Source organism: Saccostrea cucullata, unplaced genomic scaffold, assembly GCF_032062105.1.
Source record: "Saccostrea cucullata isolate Sc308-1 unplaced genomic scaffold, CSIRO_AGI_Scuc_v1 ctg2514, whole genome shotgun sequence".
NCBI classification, from domain to species: domain Eukaryota; kingdom Metazoa; phylum Mollusca; class Bivalvia; order Ostreida; family Ostreidae; genus Saccostrea; species Saccostrea cuccullata.
In genome coordinates, this window is record NW_026917995.1 from 63,489 (window position 1) to 77,724 (window position 14,236).

The following is a 14,236-nucleotide window of genomic DNA, read 5'->3' on the forward strand; positions in this document are numbered from 1 at the left end:
CTCAAAAGTGGTAAATTTAAGCTTCACCTTAGCGCACTTCCGGGGCTTACGCCAAAATTTAGTCGGGCCTAATTTGCATTTCACCAAGCGGCGTAGGTCTAGTCGTATAAGATACGCTTAGTCACAGGACTAAAGTCCTTGGCAACGTTGCATTGCACAGGCGCTAAAACATAAACATATTGCCCAATGCGTACAGAATGTACAGAATAACAGAAATTAAAGATAAATGAATACTTGTACTAATTGAAACATGCATGGATTTATAGTGTTATGTAGGAGACATGTATCTTATAAGAAATCTTTTTCAGTTTTTTTACATTTCAGTAATAAAAGTCTTATAAATTGAAAGGAAGAAAAGGACCGTTCATGTATATGTATTTCAGAATTAAACTAAACTATTTCTTTTGGAATTTTAATAACAGCCCCCCCACCCTCTTCCCGAAAAACAGATTAATGATTTCGCCTTTTGTAATAAATTTCATGATTCGCTAAATACTGATTCTACTGATAAATATTTTAATTGAGTTTGAGACAGAATAAGATTTAATAACTTTTTTTTCATACAGATGCAAACGGCTTATATATGAAAATATTTTGAGTCAAGAAATAAATTTTACACGTTTACTACTAGGGTACATATAAGATAATCCTCTCTAAATTTATTAAATTTTTGTCAGTTCAAATGTTTCATTATAATATTCTTATTGTTTAATAAAATGACACAAAAGTTCATAATATTTTATGAAATACTAGACTCTAGGCCGCGCAGTTATAGAAAAAAATCTTTACTTTCTGCAGATTAAATGTAATGTAACTTTTAAAAGATTGCAGAGAGTGAGAGAGAGTAAGACAGAGAGAGAGAGATTTGGAAAAATGACTACTGAAATATTAAAACATCTTTAATCTTCATGACTTGGTCTAAAAGAGTAAATTTTACATATGTAACCAGGGTTATGTATTATTTAATGCCGTACTATACTTGCGCTGCGTACATGTGAGAATGTGGTGTGTAAGACTTTGTGTAAATGAGGTAGCTGTTATTTTTAGACACAGGACAGACGGTCACATGACTTTATCCCATTCACCAAATGCCCGCTTTCACGAACTAGGACAAACACCACTAAATGTTTTCCCATAGACTTCCATACAAACTTGAGCCCCGGTCACTCATACATATATTGAATTTCGGGCAAATGGCCTTTTTGTCGTGAAAGTTCGAGATATTGGAAAAGAAAACATGACAGAAAAAATATACCGTCACGCGGCACTTTTACTTTCAATTTCCATTTGTTTACAACAAGGTGCGTTTGACACCAAATGAAAATCTCTAACCAAAGAGCACCCCTCCTTTCAAATTTTTACCTGTAACTCCTACATATCTCAAAGAAACCCAAGTCTTGATATTACATTTTTATCAGCTTTATTTCACTTGTCAAATACATAACAAGTCTTTTCTCTTATTGACCAATCACGCGCCAGGTAGCATTTTCTCCTCCGCACAACTTTGGGTGTCCAAAATGTCTGCGCCCATGTATTTGTTTATGTAGGGGTTTTTCCTATAGAGTAAAAGAAACATTAATAAAAAGTGGTCAATTTAGTAAATTAAGAACACATATCCATTACTTATCTTACCTCTTGAATATTGGGACTGACAGTCTTAGTTTAAGTACACCATTGGCTGTTACATCTCACACCCCAGTCAATCAGACCCTCATCTGTAAAACAGAAAATATGTCAATAAATTGAAGCATTTTTCTATTTTTCTCTCAAACTTTTAAAATAAAATGATTAATCTTGCATATGTTTTGCTTGTTTTTCTTATTATCTCTAATAAATTCTCAAGGTAGATCATGTTAATCATTCAGGGTAGCAGGTACCCGTTATTAATGAAAAATGAAGAAAATCAGCAGGTTTTTGTAAGAAAAAGCTGGGTTGTGGAAAGAGTGAAATCTAATGTAGATAAAATAAACAATGGAAAGAAAGAGAATTATATGTAGTTCAAATGTACATACGATAAAGAAAAAATCTATCAGCAGTGGGTTGCTGGCATCAGAGAATCAAATACATCCCCACTGAAAATTTTGTAATTTTGAAGGGGGTGACCTACATTTTAGCCAATTTTAATGGACATTTCATGGAATTGATGTTAAATATGTATATTCTCATGAAAGGCAAAGATATTCATTTGCATATCATTTCTTATTATTGACATAATTAATAAATTGATTAAATGCCAAGGGCAGATAAATCATATTGTCTAATTGAATACAGTGCTCAATTGTAAGCAAAGTGCTTAAATAACTGCAGTTCTGAAGAAATTTATTTTCTAATAATCTATCATAAGTTCTAAATAATTTAATTAAGAAGAGATTAACTAGATTTTCTAGGAAAACCATACCTTGGAACTCTTAATGAAAGCAAAGGGACCATCCTGAGAGTGTCCATGTGTTGTTCATTGTAAGAGGGGAGGGTTCATTAATCTCCTCCTTCTTGAGAATGCATCGCTGAAATACATTTTATTTTATTAAAACATACTGATAAATGCATTTAGTAGCTTATATTATAATTTTTTATTATTTACACCATCTTTTGAATTTTTTATAAGCATTAGTGATGAAATAGCTTTAAAATATTCACGATTAAATAGAATTTACTCAGATAATTATTTTTAAAAATATCTAAGAAATTGAAAAAAATAACTGCAGATAAGCATGACTCTTGTTGTTCAAATAAACCACATTTTAAAAAAATTCCTTCATTTTCCAGCATCATAAGAGTACAAAATTACCCCCCCCCCCCCTCTTTTCTGCAGAATAACAAGATTGGATATGGCAAGGAGGAAGGCTATTCAGACACTTTTTTCATCATTTTTGCAATAATAATTTTGCAAATTTCTTAGATTTTCAATGTATTTTCTGCTAAAATATATTTTACAGTAATCTCAACTAAATTTCCTACTAGTAATCTCTAAGTTTTCCCCAAACTATAATTTTTATATCAAGCCAGCACTGATTACAAGACTGAAATTGGCTTTGTTGCTGGATTAGGCCCCTTAAGTAAAAACAAAGTAACCTAATTACTTAACAGCAGTCTACTTTTGTTATAAATTATTCAATCAACTCTAATTTACACAAATTTGAAAGAGGATTACTCAACCTGTTCCAGTGTCTGCACTCATAAAATAAATGGATTTAAATGAATTTCTCAAACTGCGAGGGGGATATTCATATGTTCTGTGTATTGATGATGCCCATAAACATCAATATTGTATTATTTACAATATTCACAGTAAATTTCAGCAGAAATATTTATTTAAAATTATTTACATGTACATTTATTGAAAATATGAGAGCTAGGGCAAAAATTTTAGCATTTTTTCACCATGTGCAGCCCCCATTGTGGGCCTCAATTTACCCAAACCCTCTATTTTTTTAAGAAATAGTAAAAACTAATTAAAATATGATCTCAATGCCAAAAAAATAGGAACTGATTGATTTTTTGACTGTAATCAATGTTTTTCCATGAAATACATACCTATTCTATAGGACAAACACCACTAAATGTTTTCCCATAGACTTCCATACAAACTTGAGCCCCTGTCACTCATACATATATTGAATTTCGGGCAAATGGCCTTTTTGTCGTGAAAGTTCGAGATATTGGAAAAGAAAACATGACAGAAAAAATATACCGTCACGCGGCACTTTTACTTTCAATTTCCATTTGTTTACAACAAGGTGCGTTTGACACCAAATGAAAATCTCTAACCAAAGAGCACCCCTCCTTTCAAATTTTTACCTGTAACTCCTACATATCTCAAAGAAACCCAAGTCTTGATATTACATTTTTATCAGCTTTATTTCACTTGTCAAATACATAACAAGTCTTTTCTCTTATTGACCAATCACGCGCCAGGTAGCATTTTCTCCTCCGCACAACTTTGGGTGTCCAAAATGTCTGCGCCCATGTATGTGTTTATGTAGGGGTTTTTCCACTAACATCTGGCACTCTGAGCCTAGCCGTTGAATTGGTTAGATGTCTACTATATAATCATTTTACAGATAGTAATATTTGTAAATCCCTATGTGTGTCCCGGTTTTTTGACATCTTATCACATCGTTAATAAATATAATTGAACCTGAACCAGATTGTTATTTCTGATGTTCTACCACTGGCTACACATAATTTAAGATAATCTGAGTGCATTTAAAGCACATGTAAAGACAGAGACCGCACAAGCAGAAAAATTTTGTAAGAATATCTTTAAAAAATTTTCTGCTTGTGAAGTCTCTGTCTTTAAAATTAAGTTACAGCTACTCTTTATTTTGTTTTCATTCAAAATGTAAGTTATGCGGGAAATCAAAAACTTGCATATTTTCATCTTATATGTGCTTTAAATGCACTCAGATTATCTTAAACTATGTAAAATTAAAGATGTTTTCTACATCAATGTTTGTCTGAAAAAAAAAATAGGAATGATTCATTCTTGAACTTAACAATGTGATTAACACCGTCTTACATCGATATTATAAAAGCTATATAATATATTTCCTAATTTCAAAAATTTCTTTATCTGTTTATGAGACCCTCCCCTCCCTGGGTTCCGTCTTAGATTCGCCGGTAACCTCACTTGTCCCAGATATCTAGAAAAATAATAACTTTCGTCCTGAACTGAGTACTTTGTACATAAAATGTTAATTAACCTGCAAATTCGGGAGGTTCTGAACCCTCTCTCCGACCCCCTCTAGACCCACGCATGTGGACGAAGAGTAATAAGAAATGGCTTCTTCAAACATGATAAAAAATATTTGATTCTAAGATGGTTTTTTTTAAGCTTTTCTTCAATGTAGAAAATTACCAGAAAAAGGATTACTGTGATTTTGAAACTGATTTCAGTGGTATGAGAGGAGTTGCGGATAGAGAAGGGTACCCCCAAAGCGTAACAGTTGGACGGACATCCCGATAACTACGTATAACTCGTATATAGTATATATCCTCCCGCTTTTCAAGCGGGGTGTAGAAATATAGTTATATATATGTATGGTTGATTTACAATATTTTATACATACAATACTACTATCGAATGTGTATGAACGCATTGTCAAAACGTAAGAAATGGTGATCGAAGAAATCTCTAATAAGACAATCTTTTCTTCTCAGCAGAAAGTTATCAAAATATCAAGTACGTTATTAATCAACTTAACTACTTCCCTAAGTGGTTGTAACACCCCCTCCCTCTTCATAGTATGTATAATTAAATAATGCATTGTTTGTATTTTAAATTCTTCTTAGAACCGTACTTTTTCTTTAAAACTCGCTAAATTGTTTTAAAATCAGTAAAAAGGCTTTATTTTTACTTTACGCCTACTTAGAGTAGACGTAAAGGTTTGGCCTAAATTTAGTCAGGCGTAATGATACGCTCTTTAATGAAATGCAAAACTTCGTGCTAGTCCCAACTTTACGCCGGCATAGCGCTACGACTTGGCGTACGACCTTTGATGAAACGGGCCCCTGGAGCTCGTTTCTCAAAAAGTCGTAGATTTGGGCCTAAGTTAGTCCGACTAAGAAAGTTACGCCAAAATTTAGTCGGGCCTAAATCACGTTTCAGAAAACGGCGTAAGACTGGGCCTAAGACTTAGACCTTTCCGCTAGGTACTAGGCATGCGCAGACCGTATTTTAATTGGTTTAGAGAGTACAATAACATGCGGCGGATCACACTTAAACCTGATTACAAAAAGTAAAGCACAAAAAGCACGATTTTTCACTGGCTTTTCATCGTCTTTCAAACAAATATAATACACGAATCTATCTGTATTTTCAAGGTCAAAGCATTTACATACTAGCTAGTATTAGCGGATTCTGAAATCTTGACAAAAGAGCCAGATTGGGTTGATTAGGGGCCCACAGTCACACAAAAAATTGATTGAGCAAATCTTTTTTTTATTATTTTGGACACAACCCCCTCCCCTTCTACAACCACAACTTTTATATTAAATAGTTTTATGTATTTTGGTATGCTCAGATAAATTTAAAAGTGAAATATATACTATAGAAAAATATAAACTTGTATACCCGGTATTATATACCTACTTACGAAAATTTGGAATAAAAAGAAATTTTTCTTATGAGTCCCATAAATTATATGGCATGGGGTTGGAACAGGCTCGTAGCAATATATTTGAAAGTCGTGGGGGGGGGGACCAGTATCTCAGGCAGTGGCGTAGCATCGTTTCTGAAAGTGGGGGGGGGGGGCAGGCAGAGAAATTTTTTTTTTACTTACCTAAAACGTTGACAAGCAAAAAGAAAATTAAATAAAATAAAAAATAAAAAAGGAAAAGTTTGCCAAAGTCGAAAATCCTATTTCGTGGGGGGGGGGGGGTACATAGTGATGTTCATTCTCGGAACATCACTAAAAGTCTAAAACTGGGGGGCCAACTAGGTTTTCAATCAACATTTCCTATAGTATAAGTAAGTTTGGGAAAAAAGTGGGGGGGGGGCCCTGGCTCCCCGGTTGCTACGCCCCTGTCAGGGAAGTTTTTCTCTAGTTAAAATACTTAACTCAGAGAGAGAGAGAGTGAAGGACCGGAGCCCATGAAACACACTGTGAAAATTTAACAATTTTGAAATCATATCATAATGATAATCATTAAAACATGGATAAGAGAATTTTCAAGAAAAATTAAAAGTTGTTTTAATTTTATAATATCAATCCATTTATTCATTACGAATTAGACATACTGGCATTTCAGTTGATACATGTATATAGTTATTGTGTTTATTTATAATACTATAGTATTGTATTTTGGACACATAGAATTACATTGATATCGATATAATGATTTACATAGTCCATGTAAAAATACGTACCTATATAGAGCAATTGCAGAATCAATGATGGCTTGCAAAAGCTAAATTAGTTTTAAATCTATAATTACTCCAGTGAAATAGGAATGAACAGTATTATGGACAGAATACTTTAATTATAATACTGGAACATTTTACAAATTAAAATTTTTATGCTCTATTAATATACAATGTAATATTTATACATGCAATTAAAAGAGAGAATCAAAGATACATTAACTTAAGTTAAAGTACATAAACTCGGTTGATGGCATAGTTACCGAATATTTTTTTCATTCTCTAAAATACTAGTATAAAAATGGATATTGTTTGAGGATTTTATTGAAACATTATCAATTTCAAACAACAACAAAATTATCCAGGACCTACAGCATGTAGCATCGTTTTTAAAAACTTAATATGGAAGGGGATGGAGTGGTGGTGAGTACAGTTAATTTGGTGATGAAAATATTCAGCCCAAAAGAGAAATGCTGAAAGTTGAAGTCAGTCCATAAATTACACAGCTTTATTTTTACAGAAAACAGATAACTGCAATAATAATGGTAGGGTTGACCCCCCCCCCCCCTCTCCAACCCTCTACGAAGAAATACTGGTACATCTTTTAAAAAATCTTACCCAACTTGTATTCAAAATTCTCAGTTAAAAATTTCTAGTTCATACCACCTTTTGCGGAAAAAGTCTGCACCTTCGATGGATTTAACTACCTTTCTAATTTCCTTTATAATACGGTGTGCTGTATAAGAATTTTCACGATTTTTGGCATATCATATAGTCATGTACATGCTTATGAATAGGTATTGTATCGTATAAGTATAAAATAATCATTCTTTTAACTCTTTATGATTAAAACACATGCCTTTTTTCCAATGTGTGTACAGACTAAGCACTTACGCCTACTCACGAGCAGGCCTAGATTTAAACCCAAATTTAGTCTCGACTAAGTCTCCGCCTTTTTGTGAAACGCCACTTAGTCCGATTCTCGGGTTTAGTCACTGACTTAGTCCGGACTAAGCTTACGACTAGTCGTAGGCCTTTTTGAGAAACGAGCCCCAGCTGAACTCTATGTCATACAATACAGATATCATATGGCATTAAGCTTGACTTTCTCTCATTATTGAATCTTTAATGAATTTATAACAGTTTATGTGACCACCTTTCATCACATAGTTTCATTGTGAAAAGCCGGAAAACAAGGGTAGTCGAGACACTGCATCAAAAATAAATGGTAAAGAATCAGTAAATTAAAGTCAAATTAAACCGTTCATTATAGCTGCTGTAAAACTTATTAAGAATCCCAAAGAAATACTCACTGAAATATGTAAAAATTACAGCAATCAATGTCTGTTTTATAGTTTATAGACCATTGAGCAGGTGAATTTCAATGATAAAAATTATATAATGGGCATCAAAAATGGATACCGTCCTTGCAAACAAAAAATTAAACAACTAATGTACTGTTTGCCAAATTTCAATAAAAAATCATTGATGGTGTATGATTGACTGTACGACACAAAGCAAATTTGATAGACATCATTTCGGGAGCAGGTCTCACTGCTTTAAAGAAAGGTTTGACAGTAAAAAAAAAACTTAGTACTCAAAAGTCACCTTATGTTTAAAAAAAAATGAGTGAAAACGGCTGCGTGTAAGAATATCTAAACAATTATTAAAAATATCAGTAACTGTAGTAAACTGTAGTTATCCACTTTTGTTTGAATTTCAAACAGATAAACTTCAATCTATTACTTAAAACCCTCAAAACAAAATGTACAATGAGTTGTACTTGACAAAAACAGCAAAGGTCTGAGAAGAGCAGAGAATTGCAAAAGCATAAATACAGATTTATATGCACTTTTAGTAAATATAAGTGGTCTTGTTGTTTATATTAGTGTTCGGAGAGACAGTTTAATTGCTGGAGGAATCTAGAAGTAATTTTTTTGCAAAAAAATCAAAAGGTTGATGAGAATCAAAAATCCTCTATGTTAGATTGTTTCATGACAGCGTCCAACCCCGCACACACTGAAGAGTAAAAAAAGTCTTGGGGATAAACAAAAAGTTAATGTTCTTTCACATTAACAATATTCGCTAGATCTTTCGCCTTTTGACTTGTTTCATTTTTCAAACTTGAAAAAACGCCTTTCAGAAAAAACAAGTCCAGGAAATCTGTAATAATCCAGTTACAAAAGGTCTTACCCAAAAATGAGTTCAGAAATTGGATAAAAAATGTAACGGACAGGTGTTTTAATTAAAAGATGATATTAAGTTAAATTATTATGACTAAATTATTGAAAAGCGTCTTTTCTTTCCAAGCACCGATGACATTATTTATTTAACAGCCCTCGTATAAGGTGACCTCTGGTCTCCTTATTGATGTACAATATAGGGTGTCCTCTGGTCCCCCTACTGATGTACAATATGAGGTGTCCTCTGGTCCCCCTACTGATGTACAGTATAAGGTGACCTCTGGTCCCCGTAGTGATGTACAATATAAGGTTCCCTCAAGCTCCCCTTATGATGTGCAATCAAAGGTTACCTTTGGCCCCCTACAGATGTACAATATAGGGTGTCCTTTGGTCTTCTTATTGATATTCAATATAAGGTGTCCTCTGGTCCCTCTACTGATGTACAAAATAAGGTTACCTCTGGTCCCCTACTGATTTACTTTAAAATATAAGGTGACCACTGGTCCCCCTATTGATGTACATTAAAAGTGTCCTCTGGTCTTCTTATTGATGCTCAATATAAAGTGACATCTACCGGTAGTCTCCTTATTGATGTACAATATAAGGTGGTCTCTGTTCTCCTTATTGACGTACAATATAAGGTGTCCTCTGGTCCCCCTAATGATGAACAATATATGATGACCTCTGGTCCCCCTACTGATGTACAATACATGTATTAGGTGACTTCTGGTTTTCTTATTGATGTACAATTTAAGGTGTCCTCTGTTCCCCCTAATGATGAACAATATAAGGTGACCTTTGGTCCCCCTACTGATGTACAATACATGTATAAGGTGACTTCTGGTCTCCTTATTGATGTTTAATATAAGGTGTCCTCTGGTCCCCCTACTGATGTACAATATGTGTATAAGGTGACTTCTGTTCTCCTTATTGATGTTCAATATAAGGTGTCCTCTGGACCCCCTACTGATGTACAGTATAAGGTGACCTCTGGTCCCCCATATGATGTACAATACCTGTAAACGGTGAACTCTGGTCTCCTTATTGATGTTCAATATAGGGTGTCCTCTGGTCCACCTACTGATGTACAGTAAAAAGTGCCCTCAGGTCCCCTTTATGATGTGCAATTTTACATTTGGCCCCCTATGAAATTTAAATGAAAGGTGACCTATGGCCTCTCTAATGATGTACATGTACAATATAACAATAGGGTAAGTTGACCACTGGTCTCCCTACTGATGTACAGTATAATATAAGGTTACCTCTGGTCCCCCTAATTACTTTCACGTTTCTGCTGATATATATATTAGAATGTAGATCTGTATAAAATATTTTGGAGTAAGACAAAAAATGTCTTTCATATTAAATTTAATTAATATATAAGGTGACCTGACATTGACATTGTGCCTTTAATGCCTGAAGAGTTCCTAAAATGTTTTATTACTACGCAAAATGACGAACTATTTGCGGGGGACCCGAGGTCCTAGTTGAGCGTACGTTATATCCTTCTGCGATTGATGCAACGTTGATTCTTATGATAGGAACATTCTCCATCATCATAGCATCCTTCGGTAGTCTGTTGTAAAATACCTATGTTGCAACCACTATTTAAATAATGACCACTATTGAAATAATTATTTAAAAAATGATTAAGACCAAACACATATGCAACCACCATTGAAATAACGTTCAATACATATTTTGCTCTTCCATGGCATCTATTTCCACTTCTGATGTTTTGGAGGTCCCTGTTTGCTCCGCCCATATTTTGTATTGTTTAATGGACTTTTGATCTTGAATAATGTTCGTTTTCTCCATATGTTTCATATACTGAAATAGTTATTTTATGATTGGTTGAAAGTACATTTCAAACCAAACACAGGCTGCTACCACTATTAAAATACCTTTCACTATTAAAACAATAATTCAACAGAGATTTTGAATGCCTTTCAAAACTTAAACAAACTTAAACAAGATTGCAACCATTATTGAAATAATGTTCACTATAGAATAACGATTTCAATAGTGGTTGTAATAATTATTTAAATAGTTCCTGATAATGATTTCAATACCAAAAGCACATTTCAAGACATATTGAAAATAATTATTTCAAACACTATTGAAATCTTAGTTCAATAGTGAACATGATTTCATTAGTGGGTGTAACCTGGTTTATGTTAAACCTATATTGAAACTGTTTCAATAGTGAACGTTATTTTGATTGTAGTTGTGTCCTATGTTTGGTTTTGAAATGCACTTTACCCTCATATTTGGAAGCAACCATTTTACGGTAAATTAATTCAAATTATAGATCCCAGCTCCATTGATCTGTGATGAATCTTTTTTTGTGCCAGCATATACTGCGAGAAAAGGAACTCGATTTATACGGTCTCTGCGAAAGACCGTTTTCCTCGTTCCATGGTAGGATTCGAACTTGCGACGTATTGATCAACTCTTTACGCTGTAACTCTCGAGTAAACTCTCTACCCACTACACAACATTGTCGCCTCTTTTGAATGAAGATACAATGAAGATGTAAAAGTAAACGTTTCAGTGAGATTTTAAAAGAATAAAATGTACAAAAAAACTTTTTAAAGAAGAACGACTGGCCAATTCTGCAGAATAATTCTAAAAGTCCCTCGCAATTCATGTGTCTAAACTTATCAAAATGTAATGGTCACCTACATGGCGCATTAGTGAGAGCGTCTGCTCTAGAGTAGCAAATTAAGGAGATGATCATTAGTTCGCAGGTTCGAATCCACAACGGGACATAGAGACCGGTCTTGGAGGAGATTGTATAAATTTAGATCCCGTGTCGTAGAAGGTGTTGCACGAAATAGATTCATCACTGCTAAATGGCTTTGAGTTTCGAGTATAGGTAAAAATTTGCAGCTCTTCACCGGAAAGTAGAGTGAAATTTTAAGTTGAGAGGGATGTTAAACAAACAAACTTTAATATGTTGACGGTGCGACCGTTATAGCGAGCGCTAACTCTTCTATTGTTTTGATTTAGATCGAGCTCGTCAAACCGCACGTGACATTCGGTGCGTCTAGACTCTGACGTCACATGACGTATGCAAGTTTCAATATACCGAGAAAAAGCCTGAACAGTGCTGAAAGTTAATGAAGAACGTTTTATTTTCTATTTATCTTCAATATATATCCATTAAATCAAGGTGAGTAAACTTTTTGTTGAACATTTGCCGTGATTCTCGCGAGAACGTAGCTAAAACAAGTGATGCATTGTGGGTCCAAATTACGGCATCAAAAAATTCTATCGAATGAATGTGCAGAAGTCCGAATTTTCTCTTCGCACAGGCGTTGCTTTAAGAACTCGCTATGCGAGCGGCGCTTCGCGCCGCCTCGCTGCGCTCGCTATAATCATAATGAAATGAATCATTAAAGGGGAAGACCTTTAACTAAAAAAATCTTGTTTTTCATTTTTAGCTCACCTGAGCCGAAGGCTCAAGTGAGCATTTCTGATCAAAATGTGTCCGTTGTCTGTCGTTGTAGTCGTTGTCATTGTCTTAAACTTTTCACATTTTGACTTCTTCTCATGAACCACTGGGCCAATTTTAACCAAACTTGATACAAAGTATCCTTGGGTGAAGGGGATTCAAGTTTATACAAATGAAGGGCAACGCCCGTTTCCAAGGGGATATAATTATGAATAAGGGAAAAATTAATGGCATTTTTAAAAAATCTTCTTCTCAAGAATCACGAACCACTGGGCCAGGAAAGATGGAACTTATGTGGAATCATCCTCAGGTAGTGTAGATTCAAGTTTGTCCAAATGATGACCCCCAGGAGTAGGGTTGGCCAAAATGGCCGATCAAAGTTTTACATAGGAATATATAGGAGAAATCTTTAAAAATCTCTTCAAAAACCACTGGGCAAGGAAAGATGAAACTCATGTGGAATCATACTCAGGTAGAGTAGATTCAAGTTTGTTCAAATGATGACCCCTAGGGGTAGGGTAGGGCCAAATGGCTGATAAAAGTTTTACAAAGGAATATTTAGGGAAACCTTTTAAAATCTTCATTTCAAGTACTTCAAAGCCTTGCTGAGTGATATTTATAGGAAATCATCCTCAGGAAATGCAGATTTTAGTTTGTTCAAATCAAGACCCCCTTGGGGGTTAAAATTCAAGCCTCCCCACCTCAGTGAACTTTCATAGGATCTGATATGTGCTTTTTCCTAGCCAATTGCTCAGGTGAGCGATGTGGCCCCTGTATACATGTACTTATAATTTTGTATGTTCCATATACCTAAAAGCATTATCTTTCGGTTTCTTGCTTAATTTTAAAGATATTGAGTAACAAATACGCCTTACTGTATCTAAGTTGCGTTTTGATTCTCCTTGTTTCTGGGCTCGTTATTCTGTGCATAATTGGATATTTCAGCATAGATAAAAAATATGTCTGTGGGCATGTGTCTTTAAAAATATTTCAGAGTATTGGTAGGGTTTAAAGTTTTTTCTGTCACTCTATGTCTCGGGAGGGAAAATTACGTATTTTCAAGACAGCTTAAATAACAAAAAATTAATTTGCAAATAGTTCATTCAATATAGAAAAAAATTACGTTGAAATTCAAGTTCTCTCCACCGTGTTCATGGTCTTCTTCGCCCTATAACTATAGTCCGGTTGGACAAGTGACGCAAATATAGTTAATATTGAGGACCTTAGATCACTTATTTTAAAAGGTCCTAAATAAAGGGATCCCAGGTCCTTCAACTCGCGTCGGAATTTCATAAATTTTATGGATTCTGTTGAAAATTGTGCCAGACGATGGGCTAGATATGAAAAAGAAGATGTTGACACCATGTTAGAATGGATTAAGTGTATCTGATCCCTGTTAAAGTTGCGCATTAAAAGATTGAGAGGCAATATGAAAACCATCTATCCTTCTGTGTTCAATAATCCAGAAGTGAAAAAAAGAATTAGATAGATTACCTGTTCAGTACGTACTGGTCCCTAACGACAAAGCAGGCTACAATATTATCTTCGTATGTAAAGCTCATTATATAAATTGTTATTTAGAAGAACTTGGATTTAATTCTACAAATGGTAATCGAACTTATACTCAAACTACCCTTTCTAAGAAAGAAATTCTTCAAAATCATATGTCAGTTTTAAATATTTTTAATATTCCACAGAGCCAAAATAAATTTGAACTACCCTATATATATTGAA

The 14,236-nt window shown here is 34.2% G+C and overlaps 1 long non-coding RNA gene across 2 annotated transcripts; it reads right to left on the reverse strand.

Annotated features, from left to right (window-relative positions):
* Nucleotides 1-1,193: 1,193 nt before the first annotated feature.
* LOC134282906 (uncharacterized) lies at nucleotides 1,194-3,985 on the reverse strand. Of its 2 annotated transcripts, none has more exons than XR_009995390.1 (4): nucleotides 3,535-3,985; nucleotides 2,399-2,504; nucleotides 1,633-1,715; nucleotides 1,194-1,556 (listed from the first exon to the last, which is right to left on the reverse strand). It is a non-coding gene; the product is annotated as an uncharacterized LOC134282906 (long non-coding RNA). The 2 variants fall into 2 exon arrangements; XR_009995396.1 differs by having other exon boundaries at nucleotides 3,531-3,985.
* Between the last annotated feature and the right edge of the window lie 10,251 nt (nucleotides 3,986-14,236).